Below are 12300 nucleotides of genomic sequence, written 5' to 3'. Positions count from 1 at the left end.
GGTAAAATACACCCCAGCGTTTTTTTTACTTCGAAAACGACCCAGTAAACCAATGGAAATGGGCCTTGTGCCGCCATCTACAGGTAGTTGGGACCTTCAAGTATCGATCCCCGTCGGTGGTATATTTTTCAGCCCGTTAGTTTTCTCTCGGCATTTTTTTCCGCAATAAATCGCACCTTCATACCTCAAAATAAATATACTTTTTGGAACAGCCGCATAAACTGCAATAAACAGTGAAAAGTGCATCATCTGAGGATAAAAAAACCGTTTGAAAAATTAAAATATCTTAAAAATTGAAAAAGTTACATTAGAGTAACTTTGTGAAAAAAGTCACTTTTCCGACTTTTTTCAACAATTTTTTTACATATGTTAAATTAATTTATTGCAAATCAAACCTATACAGTCTTTTTAAGGAAGACTTAAACTACAACAGGATATTTTTTTTAAGGTCATTTACAATTTTTTATACACGTGCAAACACGCTGGGGTGTATTTCACCCAGTGTGACCGGTACGGGATTCTCGGGAAGTAACTGACAAAGGTTAAAAATAAAAGAAATAAAAAAATTATTTTGTCATTATTTCAAAGTACTTTTGAAGCCATTTAATTTCCATTTTGGAAAATTTTTCTATCTTTTATAGTTTCGGAGATATTCGGCCCGAAAGAGAAAAACCGATTTTTTCAAAGGGGTGTTTTACCCCATCTCATAAAATAAGATCTTCATAAAATGAGAGGGGAAAAAGGAGAGCAAGATATAAAAATCAGAGTGTCGCGAAACGCGCGTCATTCCTCTCGATTCACGCATCGAAGAAAGAGAGATATTTCTTCATGCCCGCACCAACGTTCGTCGACCTGCAAGGTTTCGTCGTCGGGATGAAATTTGTCGTGAAGGAGGTGGCGGTGCTGAGAAACGGGGCCGTTCTGGCGCATTACATCTTTACATGCCCCATGCCGTGGAATCTCCTCACAAAATCCGACAAATCGTGCGCTTCCTGGTTGATTCGCAATCACCATGGATTACGATGGGAAGACGGAAACGTGCCGTACAGCAAGGTGAAGCGTTTAATTACGTCGGCCGTGCTCGGTGAGGAAGAGGACGACAACGATGACGACGACGACGACGACGACGAGATGCAGACTCTCGTGTACGTCAAGGGATGTCAGAAACGAGAATGGCTGGTGGATCTGCTTGAGAATAAAGCGAGAAAAGACCTAAACATCGAGACTCTGGATGCGGATTTCGAAGATATCGAATCTTTAAATATTCAGATGCTACCAATATTATGCGATGTGGAAAACACGTTAAGAATTGCGCGTTGCAAAATGTATTAAAAATATTTAACTGGTGATCAAAACGCCAGAAAGAATTGTCATCTTTTAAAAAAAATAAATTTTATATGTATGTGTAAATTTTCCAATGTTTTATTTCCTTTCCCCCATTAGTCGATAGTGTACAAAATTAAAGAATAAGTAGGTATACGTGACGAATTCTAACTTGATAGCTTCGAAAGGGGGGGGGGTATCAGGTTTCAGCGAACATGTTTGAACATGTTTCGCGGTTGATGTCATGCGGAAGAGAGAAGGGGGGGATACGTCTTAATAAAAAAAAAAACATCCTACCTTAGTCCCCTCTCCTAAATTTCAGAGCGCTGATTGGGCGTTCCAGAAACATTAATTTCCCCCTCTTTCATCATAGTTTTGGAAGTTGCCGCGTATATTCGATTAATTTTATACGACTAGTATCTTATCGACTGCTTGTGCGAACGGTGTTCACTTCTCATAACCGAGAGAAAGAATGTATTCCGTTGAAGGAAGCAACGGCGGTAACAGCAGTAGCAGTAGACGTATGAATTATTACGTACCGATTCACGATGATAATAAAACTCCATCGTACGAGAACAAGTGTAACAAGTAAGTTTTTTCGTTTTTTTTTTAATTATAAAGCTTTATATTTTTTTAAATTGCAAATTATAAATTGTATTATTTTTTTATTACTAATTTCGTTATTTTTTACAGCATTTCGTTGAAGCGTCGCGCGGTTCGTATACTCAGCAGACGATACGCATTGACGGCTACGGGATACAAATTCCTTGAAGTTGGCGTTAACGTGGGTCCATCGAGTTACGTGGAGATCGCCGTAGGAGATCATCGAGGAACGGAATTGATACTGTCCCTCGAAACGTGGAAGGGATTCTACGAACAACGACGGAACATTCTGAATTTTATTCGATCCTCTAAAGATACGTGTGATTTTATAAGCGTCTGTTTGCACAAGCTCGCGCACAAGCCTGAACTCTAGAATTAGATGAGGAAGGAACAAATCATAAGAATCCGTTTATGGAGAGAGAGATTGCATTTAATAAATTTAAGTAATTTGAAATGACTCGAATGGGCAGAACTAGACAAAGAATACCAACATTTGTTGCTTAGGAGAAGGGAAACTGCCCGAAAACCTTCCCAGTATTCGTGAACAGGTTATTACATAGATTATACAACATATAATGAATATACATAAATGTTTAAAACACACAAAAGAAACAAATCAATAATTATTATAGTACAGTCCTTTCCTGTTATTGATGATGAAATAAAAGTTGAATTCACTGAAGCCTTGCTTCGATATATCTTCAGGTTAATTATAAAAGAAATATTTATGGTACGTAATCTCAGAGTTTCTATTGACGTAGTCAAAAATAAAAAGAAACATGTAATTTCAGAAGAGGACTGTTCAACAAATAAATCAAATCAATCAGCATATAAATTCAGTTCAAACACAATTGAAATAGTTATTGAATAAATGTATCAATCTTTGAGTCTTAAATATAAACTATTTATCTTTAACTTGTTAGAATTTACCATATATCAAAATCTTCTATAGAACCAATAATTCTCTTTTAGCAAAATCAGGTATTCAATACAAAAGGATAAAGCATAAGAATTTCTCAATATATATATCGTTCATAAAGCTTATTGTTTGGATCGACACATTAATTCATATTAGCATAAACGGAATATTTGATCATTCAAAGTTCGCAAAATACTTATTAGAATAATTATCAAGTTCATGAGAAATCACTCGCAGAATACTTATGAGAATAATCATCGAATCAATGAGAAACAAGTTGCAAAATATTTAGTAGAATAATAATTAAATCAAAGAGAAACAATGCTTATAGAAACGCACGGAAATGAATAATTGATAATAACGCAAGATAAAATTTATGTCTCGCAAAGAACGCATTTTCATTGAATACTTATTCTAAATGAATATAAAGAATGTTCGCCAAGTAATATAATAAACCATAAGAAAATTGTCTAATCAATGAGAAAGAAATAATCGAATAAATAAGTAATAAAGTCTTTCTTTTACTTTTCACGAAAATGGTTGCAACCGTACGATTAATGATTTTACTTTATACTGAGCTAAGTATTATAATTTGACTCGAAATTATTTGTGCACAAACCTGAACTAAGAGAGGATGTTTTCCTCTCAACACGCGAAACTTATTATTTCCTCGAACTAGCAAGGATAACCCTCAGATGAGCTTAGGATCCTTTGATCAGGATTCCTATCGTGACGCTAGACGAAATTCTAACGTCTCTCCTCAGATTGTGAAATGATTGGTTACCTTGTGAGAAATTCCGGTGAATAATTAGAGCTAGTCTTACAGAGCACGCCACAGAATACTTTTCCTCGAAGACTTCGAAAAGGGGTCGTGATTCCTGTGGAAAGGGCTCTCTCGAACGTTCCTGAAAGATGGCTTCCTTCCTTCGTTCCACGTGCCGGCATGGGTCGCCGGGATGGATATCCCTGGATTCCTCTCGATGACGATCGCAATATAATGTATATTTCGTTGAGTAAAATATTTAAAGTAATCAATCACAATACGAAACACGTTGAGATAATTTACAACTTAATGACTCGAGAATAAAAGTATGATGCAATTCTATCGAACTGAGATACGACGCACGATGTATCACGCGCGATGTCTGCGAAACGAATGCTCGCTCGGCCGGGCTGCGCGCCCCTCCTAACATGCTCAAGCATGCGCGGTAAACACGCTCTTCGCCGTCTGGGACGCAACGTTGTCGGCGCCGCTCGCGCGCTTTTTCCGAGAACTACGTAGAATGCGCGGCAACCTATTGTATTACAATCGACGCAAAAAAGAATAACACAATCTCTCTCTCTCTTTCTCTTTCAACTTCAAACAGCGTCGGACCGCTAACATTGAGAATTTGTACGATTAACGGTGTCAAACTCGTACGTCTCGAGTTTTTAAACGTACGCTTAACGATGATCGAATCGACGTTACACCGTATGCTCGATCTTGATCTGTGCATCGACGCGATGTTCCATCGATTGAGTAGAATTGTCGAAACGGTCAATGTCAAGTTCACGCAATTCTCCAAAATCGCGTCCACTGTAACGAATCCTACTCAAGTATTGAATGTAATACGCGATAGCGATGCCTTCGATAAACATTAGCTCGTCGATTGTGAGCTCGCAGCTTTATTTTTTAGTGCGCTACCGTAATACGTAAAAAAACAAAAAATTTGCAAAAAAAGAAGAAGAATAAAAAAATGTATTTTTTAAAATATAAATCATGACTTAATTTCTTTACACGCATTTCCATTCGAGCCGTATATGCGACGTTCGACTCGAACCATTCGGGCCGCTTGAAATTTAAGGTATATCATATATCGTAAACTATGAAGCCATGCGCCGGCGACGCTCGCCTATGTGGTGTTGATGCTCCAACGAATCCTTTCTCGCTATTGTAATGCTAGATATATTTTATCTTAATTACTTTTCTGAGCTCTGGTTCAGTCCTCTGCAGTCAGTTAAGTCAGTAGTGTGAAAACGTTCGCAAGCGCAAGTAGAGCACTGTGTAAGAATAAGAAATGGACCGAGAAGAAGAGGAACGACGATATCACATAATCGAAGAATGCATAGAAATTGTGTACCCCGCAGTAGGAGTATGTATACTTAATACCGTTGCGTGCGTGTCGCCCAGTATGCTTTTCGAACTCCAAGCTGAAGCGTGCAGTTCGTCACTTCGTCATGACGATCGTTTAAATCGTCGTTATTTTCGTGAGTACGCGAGTGTGAATAAGTGTCTGAGAGAGTCACGGACTCACTGTCGGCTTAAGCGTAACATTTTTTGAAAAAGCATACCGGGCGGCATGCACGCAACAATACATAATTGTATATTATATATTTTTTAAAAAATTAACCATTCTGTTAACGCGTTACAGTGGATATGGGTCGACAACGTGCCGGTGCGCGAGGTCCGGCTTTATAATATGGTGAGGGTTCGGATCCCTCACAGACAGGTGTGTTTAATATTTTTTTCACAGATTTTAAATTTTTAAAAAATTTTTAAACTTTTTTTAAATTTTTTTAAATTCTTTTTCAGCATTTTATATATTTTGATAAAATCCGAATTCGGGGATTTATCAACATACATCGTCAGCGTTTGGTACGCTGGTTTAAAAGAGTGGATTCCGAATATAACGAGGAAATCTGGGACGTTTTAGGAGACGAAGACATCTTCGGATTACGAAGATTATTCGATATGCAAAATGAGTTTGACGTTAAAGAGGAAGAGGTGTGGTAATTTTTAAAAATTTTAAAATTTTATGAATAAATATTTTTATGCTTAATTCCATATACATCATTTATTATTTATTTTTCCGCTTTCTTCACTATTATTAAGTATATTTCATAATAATAATAATATTTTAAATAATAATAATTATTAAGTTAAATCCGCGCGAGGAAAAAAGAACGCCAACGAAAAGACGCGCGCGAACGGGGGAGAGACAAAGGAGGTTGGGAGCAAGAGAGAACAACAATGAGGGGAACGGGAGTGAGAGAGAGACCGCGCTAAGGGAAAGACAACGCGAACGAGACGCAGGCGAGCCGTGTGACGTCACGCGGACCGACGTGGCCGTTGGACGCGGACCCCCATCCTCCCGCGGCGCGCCGCCGATAAAATTCCAGCAGCCGAACGGCGCCCGTTAGCCTTTGTAATACCCCGCGCCGATAAAGTGATGACCCCCCCGCGGACCACCTCGGTCTAAAACGCGGACACCTACCCCCCCCCCCCGCGGATCCCCTTGCCCTAGAACGCGGACACCTACCCCTCCCCTCCGGATCACCCTCGGCGTAGAACGCGGACACCCCCCCCCCTCGGCGGTACCGCTTGTCAACGATATGTTCATTAATATTTAATAAACAACATGTCCCGACACGCTCGCCGACCACCCCCCCCGCGGACCACCCGCGCCATCGAGTCCCCCCCTCCTCCCCGCGGACCCCCTCGCTATCAAGTCCCCCCCCGCTCTCCCCTTGCCCGCGGTACCCCCCCGACCCGCTCCTCACCCCCCTTAGATCCTCGAGTTAGATCTCTCAAAATAACTCCTACTTTTATTTTTCAAACGTGTACTTACAAGAACTACCACAACTGTCCGGCTCCGATTTTAATTTCCTTTAAGTATGTTGTTAAACACAAAAATCCAAAAGACACCTATTTTTTTATAGGCGCTCTAATTTATCTTTAGGGGGTGAAACACCCCTTTGAAAAAATCGGTTTTTCTCTTTCGGGCCGAATATCTCCGAAACTATAAAAGATAGAAAAATTTTCCAAAATGGAAATTAAATGGCTTCAAAAGTACTTTGAAATAATGATAAAATAATTTTTTTATTTCTTTTATTTTTAACCCTTGTCAGTTACTTCCCGAGAATCCCGTACCGGTCACACTGGGTGAAATACACCCCAGCGTGTTTGCACGTGTATACAAAATTGTAAATGACCTTAAAAAAAAATATCCTGTTGTAGTTTAAGTCTTCCTTAAAAAGACTGTATAGGTTTGATTTGCAATAAATTAATTTAACATATGTAAAAAAATTGTTGAAAAAAAGTCGGAAAAGTGACTTTTTCACAAAGTTACTCTCTCTAATGTAACTTTTTCAATTTTTAAGATATTTTAATTTTTCAAACGGTTTTTTTATCCTCAGATGCACTTTTCACTGTTTATTGCAGTTTATGCGGCTGTTCCAAAAAGTATATTTATTTTGAGGTATGAAGGTGCGATTTATTGCGGAAAAAAAATGCCGAGAGAGAACTAACGGGCTGAAAAATATACCACCAACGGGGATCGATACTTGAAGGTCCCAACTACCTGTAGATGGCGGCACAAGGCCCATTTCCATTTACTGGGTCGTTTTCGAAGTAAAAAAAACGCTGGGGTGTATTTTACCCAGTGTGACTGTTAAAGGTTAAATATACCCCCGCCACTAATACATTTTTTTCAAAATTTTCAAAATTTTTTATCACCAAATAAAAAATTATTTTTTTACAAATTCAACCATATATGAGATATTTGGCCCAAAAGAGAAAAACCGATTTTTTCGAAGGGGTGTTTCACCCCCTAAAGATGAATTAAAGCGCCTATAAAAAAATAGGTGTCTTTTGGATTTTTGTGTTTAACAACATACTTAAAGGAAATTCAAATCAGAGCCGGACAGTTGTGGTAGTTCCCTTGTTAGTAAGTTAATTTTGGAATGCACCTAGATAGCAAAGCGTGTCTGAGCAAAATTGCGCAATTCACGCAAACTTGTGATTGCTTATGATACCGGTAACTTGCCGTACATTTGCTTCAATTGATTTCGAGTAATTTAATAATAATAAGAGAAATAGAACCGTTACGATATACAATCAAATTAGAATCAAAAGCCATACGATCCAAGCTTAGATCTTTGACAGCCTTATATTAGTTTCCGTGTATATGGTTATTTTGAGAAAGAATGCCCCATATATACATATATACATATATATATATATATGTAGGTCCGGAAGTATGTTCCGGGACTTTTATTTTTTTACATCGGTATATTCCAGGACATTTGGCAGTTTCCAGGACTGTCCTGGAAAAAATTCATGTCCTACGGCACGTTTCGGGACAATTTTTTGAATCTGATTACATATATATGCGTTATATTCCAGGACTGTACATTTCAAAAAACGTAAACAGTCCCGGAACATACCTCTAGACCTACATATATATATATATATATATATATACAGGGTGTCCGAAAAATCGCCTACTCCACTTCGGGAGGTGATTCGGGACCCAAAAACAAGCAAAAAAGTTCATACAAACATAGGTCCGGAAATGAGCCGTTTCCGAGTTATAGCCATTTTTATGTTCAAAAATCGTAATTTAGAATCCGCTTGGCATCCCTCTTTCTTAATTATTTCTTGAATTAAAAATTTTTATTTTTAAATATTTTTAATTTTTTTAATTTTAATTTTTTTATTTTTTTTCAATTTTTTAATATTTGTAAATACGATTACATTATTTTTAAAAAAAATCAGTTATTTTTACGGCTATTGAAAATCAGTTGTTTTCATGGCTATTCAAAATCAGTTGTTTTTACGGCTACTTGAAATCAGTTGTTTTCACGCTTATTCAAAATCAGTAAGCAAATCACGGCTTTTCAATAAGTTTCAAATTATTATTTAACAACACCTTACTTTTAGGTTGTATCTAATCTTTCCGTATTCATCAATGGATCGTTTAAGTTTTAATGAATTAGCTGATATGCATCTTATGTATGGTCTTGCTCAAAGTAATGCTCCCGAGGCAAGAAGATTATACATCCAGTCTTTTCCAAATCGAGATGTACCGGGAATAGCGTCTTTTCGAAATGTAGACAGAAACTTGAGAGAATTTGGTAATTGTAATTTTAAAAAATTGAAAATAAAAATTTACGATTTTTGAACATAAAAGTGACTATAACTTGGAAACGGCTCATTTCCGGACCTATGTTTGTATGAACTTTTTTGCTTGTTTTTGGGTCCCGAATCACCTCCCGAAGTGGAGTAGGCGATTTTTCGAACACCCTGTATATATTGTTACGCCCGCTCGCCCGTGCCGAGACGTCGTTCTCGTGGGCTGAAATTGGCTTCGCTCCGCAGAAGTTTCAAGCCGAAGCGCGTCTCTTGACAACGGGGACGCATAGAATTATTGATTTAATTACCGCCTGTCAGATTGATCTGGTGACTCGAATCGTTCGGTCCGGTTTCCCAGAACTTTCTTGTATTCCGTTCTGAGTTTAAATAAACCCGAGTTCCTTTTTGTATAACGAGAGTGGTTATTTCTGCGATCCCGGAAGTACGCGGACGCGTTTGTGAGTGCGCGCGACACGAATAACGAACGGAGCGTAACACTTTTTGGGGGCTCGTCCGGGATCGCGCGTGTGAGTGTGTGTGCCATGACGACGCTAGTTGCGACGAGAAAGAGACGCCTGGTGGACTCTTCGGAGCCTGCGACGGAGTCGGCAGCTTCAGAGACGGCAGCTCTCCAAGCCGTGCTACAGGAGATGCGGCAAATGCGCGAGGAGCAGGCGCAACGTGATGAGGAACTCGCCGCAATGCTTCGCCGGCACGATGAGGAGCTCCAATTTTTACGGGGAGACCGGTTGCCTTCTCAGGAAACACAGCTAAGTCCTTCCAATATTAGAGCGAATCGCGGTCCGGAAGTAGAAGCCGTTGGTGTGGGAAACGGCGCGCGCAGTGAAATTGGATATAAACTTAAACCTGACACGTTTGACGGTGTGGTTCCGTTGCGAGTTTTTCTCGCAATTTAATTTAATCGCACGCGCGAATCAATGGGACGATGCGATCAAAACCGTAGCTTTAGCGTCGTGCTTAAGGGGAAAAGCGCGTTCTGTCCTAGAATCGGTAGAAAATTTAGAGAATTTGGGTTACGAAGAACTAAAGTCCAAATTAGAACTACGTTTCGGTGAGGGGCTTTCGCAAAATTATTATACTCAGTTTACGAACAGAAGGCAAAGATTCGGGGAAGATTTAGCTACTTTCGGTCACGAATTGGAAAGGCTCTCTCGATTAGCTTATCCTGAGTGTCTCTACGCGGTTCGAGACAAGATCGCGTGCGCTCAATTTGTTTCTTCCCTTTCGGACGGATTTGTTAGAAGGATTCTTCAGCTAGAAGGGATTACCTCGCTGAAGTTGGCCATAGAGAGGGCAAAGGCCGTCAAAATTATACAGGGAGGAAATTTTGAAAGAAGGAGGGATTTTGAGAAGCGATTTGAGAAGGGGAAGGATAGGGGCGTGAAGAGTAATGAAAAGGGGGACGGAGATGAAAAAGTCGAAGAAAGAGGAAAGAAAGGTTATGGTTATGAGCGGAGGGATTGGAATAGAACAAAGGAGTGTTGGAATTGTGGAAAGGAGGGACATTTCCGGTTTGAGTGTCCTGAGAACAAGGGAAACTCGGTTTAGTTGCTCTCGGCGGGGGAAGAACAACTGAAGTGGGCATTACCCCGAGTGTTAATTGTTCTCAAACTTTTTCTGTTAATCGAATAAAGTCAAGTTCAAATTATTTTAGTTATAAGGGGATGTTGGATGGTAACGAGTGTTGTTTCAAGATAGATACGGGTTCGGATGTTTCGATTCTTAGTAGAAGAATGGTTAAAGAGGGCAAGCACATCATTCAGATTAAGGACAATTCTCTTAGATATCCCACTGGAGAGGTAGTTCCCATCGAATTTAAGGTCATGGCAAAAGTTCTCTTGGGAAAATATTTCGTGGAAATTCCTATGTATGTAATAGACATGGATGATGATTGTTTATTAGGTGTAGATTTCTTAAGGAAGATAAATTTAGAAAATGTTTTTGAATTTGCTTTCATTTCTTCGTAATCCGATAAAGAAAAGGTTTTGAGTTGTTCTCGAATTCAAGTTTCTTCCGAAAGAGCTCCATTCTTGAAAGAACTCTATACTAATAATTCCTCAAATTTAAATAAGGCTCAGAAAGAAATTTTTACGGATTTCTTAGAGGAGTATCAGGATGTATTTTCCGAGGAGATTGTTGCTGGTAATTGTGGAGTCGTCGAACATGTCATCAATTTAGAAGATTCTTCTCCCATTAAGCAGGTTCCTCGTCGAATTCCCTTACGAATGCGAGGGGAAGTAGAAAAGATTATTGAGGAAATGAGAAAGCAAGGGGTCATAGAAGAGTCGCAAAGTCCGTGGGTTTCTCCTGCTGTTTTGGTAAGAAAAAAAGATGGAACGTTGAGATTTTGCGTCGATTATAGAATGGTAAATGCAATAACTAAAAAAGATTCGTTTCCCTTGCCTAGAATAGATGACATTTTCGATCAGCTTTCGGGAAACTTTTGGTTTTGCACTCTGGATCTTAAAAGTGGTTATTGGCAGGTAAAGATTCGTCCTGAGGATAGGGAAAAGACTGCCTTTTCTATTGGACGTGGATTATGGCAATTCACTGTAATGCCTTTTGGGCTGTGTAACGCTCCTGCTACCTTTGAGCGTTTAATGGAAAAAGTATTGCGAGGATTATTATATAAAATTTGTTTGGTTTATTTGGACGATGTAATAATTTTCGGTAAAAATTTTAATGAAATGCTAGAGAATTTAAAGAACGTGCTCTCACGGTTACGTTCTGTTAATCTTAAAGTAAACCCTAAAAAGTGTATTCTCTTTGCAAAGGAAGTAAAATATTTGGGACATATAGTCTCTTCAGGAGGTGTTACTACAGATCCGGAAAAGATCTCTGCTGTGAAGGATTGGCCGATTCCACATAACAAGAAGCAGCTTCGAAGTTTCCTAGGGTTTTGCTCATATTATCGGAAATTTGTAAAAGGATTTTCTTCTTTAGCCAAACCTTTATATGCTCTAACAGAAAATCAGGTTAAATTTTCTTGGGACGAGAAGTGTCAAAGTGCATTTTTAGAGTTGAAACGAGTGTTATCTTCTTCTCCAATGTTATCCTTCCCGAGTGGGGAGGGAGAATTTATTTTGGACACTGACGCTTCGAATATTGGAATTGGCGCAGTCCTTTCACAAAAGCAAGAGGGAGTAGAAAAAGTCATTGCTTATTTCAGTCGTGTACTTAGTAAGTCTGAGAGGAATTATTGCGTTACTCGTCGAGAACTCTTGGCGATAGTCGATTCTATTAAATTTTTCCGGCATTATCTTCTAGGGCGGAAGTTCTTGATCCGTACGGATCATGTTTCTCTTAGGTGGTTGATGTCCTTTAAAGACTTAGAAGGGCAATTGGCGCGTTGGCTGGAAAGACTCCAGCAATATGAGTTCGAGATTATTCATCGCAAAGGTTTAATTCACAAGAATGCCGATGGGCTTTCTAGACGACAATGTGAATCATTTGGTTGCGAATATTGTGTCAAAGTGGAGAGAAGGCAGATTGAAGAATCAAGAAAATCAGTCGCTCGTATTATTCTCATAGGAGAAACTCT

General features: G+C 39.0%; 1 pseudogene; it reads left to right on the top strand.

Moving 5' to 3' along the window:
* The first annotated feature begins 828 nt into the window (after window positions 1-828).
* On the top strand, window positions 829-6065 carry LOC139821812 (uncharacterized; annotated as a pseudogene).
* The last annotated feature ends 6235 nt before the right edge of the window (window positions 6066-12300 follow it).

Source organism: Temnothorax longispinosus, chromosome 1, assembly GCF_030848805.1.
Source record: "Temnothorax longispinosus isolate EJ_2023e chromosome 1, Tlon_JGU_v1, whole genome shotgun sequence".
Classification (NCBI taxonomy): Eukaryota; Metazoa; Arthropoda; class Insecta; order Hymenoptera; family Formicidae; genus Temnothorax; species Temnothorax longispinosus.
Note: the sequence above shows the minus strand (reverse complement) of the source record. Positions and strands in the feature narration are given on the sequence as shown.